Source organism: Panulirus ornatus, chromosome 47 (assembly GCF_036320965.1).
Source record: "Panulirus ornatus isolate Po-2019 chromosome 47, ASM3632096v1, whole genome shotgun sequence".
NCBI lineage: Eukaryota > Metazoa > Arthropoda > Malacostraca > Decapoda > Palinuridae > Panulirus > Panulirus ornatus.
The window spans coordinates 5,344,839-5,347,283 of NC_092270.1; positions in this window are offsets into that span (position 1 = coordinate 5,344,839).

Genomic DNA, 2,445 nt, shown 5'->3' on the forward strand with positions numbered 1-2,445 from the left:
TGCGTTTAACGTCAACCAAAGAGGCGGGAGCGACTGCTGAGGTGGAGGTATCTGTGAGTTCTGAGAGTATCAGTGTGTGTGTGGTTGGAATGTCATGGAAAATGGATCACCATCAAGCATATTGTGTAATATATATATATATATATATATATATATATATATATATATATATATATATATATATATATATATATATGTGTGTGTGTGTGTGTGTGTGTGTGTGTGTGTGTGTGTGATGTGACCAAATCAAATCAGAAATGACCCTATACATGGGTTCGCCATACCAATTCTCCAGAATAATTCATCGACTTTATCTTTTCTTTTTTTTTTTCATTAACCAACACTTCAGTGCAGTCAGATCTTCTGCCATGCTTGCTTTATTCACCTCGTTATTCATAACGTGTGGTAAAAGTTTCAGGAGAAATATGTAGATATATAACTCGTGTAAAAAAATCTACCCCGTGAAATAAAAGATAACCCTTTCATATATTCTCAAGTAAAAAAAAAAGGAAAAAACGGGAAAATATAAACGAAAAGTGAGGCGAGGGTGCACAACATACCCCCCCAAAAAAGAAAAATGTGGTAGTTTAAATCGTAACATAGCCTTGCCTGACGCTTTGTTAGGCCCCCCCCAAAAAAAGAAAAAGAAATATAGTATTTTTCACACCAGATAATTTCTCTATGTTCATATTCGCCATTATCAAGCTCATGACAAAAAAAAATAAATAAATGATAGAGTAGCGATTTATGGTTCACGAATTGTAAGGGAAAGTGATGATAATGATTACGTACATGCGTGTAGTAGCGTTATCCTTCGCCATTATTATTTACGTGTTGCGGAGCGGGAGGCCGTTTGAGGAGGGCTAGGGAGGTGGGTGGAGGGACACATGGGACTCCCTCCGTAGTGGAGACACACCCCTCCAGGCTGGAGGGTATCATTTGATCTTTCTTGGCTGTTTTGCTTCGTTCTTCGTTTCGAACGTGTTCGAGTCAAGGTTTCCCTCCTTTCTTTACCAACGACCAACCGTAGCGTTCAGAAGCAGCTGGTACTTCGATATCCTCCTTTGAACAACCACGAACTCACAGAGTCAATACCCCTCCTTCTATAAACACTTAAGACAGAGTCCTTTCTGCTCCAAGTCTAAACACAGAATCCATTTCCATCCTTGTCTCAAAACAGAGTCAATTCCCTTCCTTGTTTCCACTGTTAGCCAATTCCACTTCATGTCTTAAGCCCTAAATCATCTACACTAACGTAAGACCCCAAGAGAATTCCTCCTCTCTGTAAGTCTCAAATATCATATCTTCCCTACACCTGACAGACGAGAAAGAGTATGTTTCTGGCCCTTTGATACCTCCCTACACCTCTCTACAGCTGTTCCAGGGCCATATCCCCGTCTCCCATACCACTCAAAGCTTATTGTATGTTACGAGAATCCAGGAGACTCTTTCTTTCCAGCAGGACTCAAAGGTGATGTTCCCCCACTTCTACCACACGAGAAAGACCAGCTTCCAGGTAACTCGACTCCTATCGGTTATTCTCAGATCCCTGGAATTTCATCTCTTCGAAGACCCCAATTCACCGTCTTCTCCATCACTCCAATCCCTTTTCACACTTGAGGAGGATCCAAAAGGGCCTCCCCTACCATCCTTCCTACAGGCTTTAAAGGATATATATAGGACTTCCTTTAGGTACCTATGGCAAATCCTAGGGACTCCATTTCTCAGAAGGTCATATTTCCGTCCTCCACATCACCCCTAAAGCTTCCTCCAGAAGGATCCCTCCATCATGTTGGACTGGAGGAGGACATGACTTCCCTTCAGGAATCTCTCTCTAGATCCCAGGGGCTTCATCTCACTGAGGAGCCACTTCTCCATCATCCCCCCCACCACATCAACCCTCAACCCTTCCGTATATTCTCTTCACTTAAGGACGAATCCCCCCCACCAGCACTCACGAGCTTAACGGGCCCTTTATTGAGGTGTTTCCTGGCCATCTCTCTCTCTCACCAGCCAGCCATAAAGCTGGCCTTATATACCTTCCCTAGCGACCGTCTGAAGCCTTTGATAGCACTTGTCTGCCAGCCACCGGAGGAGGAGATGTTGTATAAGGGCTCCTGTGGTGGGGAGAGGGGCAGAGGCGAACAGACAGACAGAGAGACAGAGAGACAGACAGACAGACAGACAGACAGAGACAGACAGACAGAGATTCAGAAACGTGTATGATCATTCAAACGGTATGCACTTTACCAGTGAGAGAGATAGGTACAGATATACTCACAAAGAGAAGAAAAGAAAATAAGATCAAACGCTGAAGAAAATGGTGTTTACAAACATGGCAAATATCATATCAAACAAACAAACGCTTTACTATCAAGACAAACTATTAGATCTCAAACAATAACAACATCCAACAATCAAAGAAGGATAAGAATATATATAAAC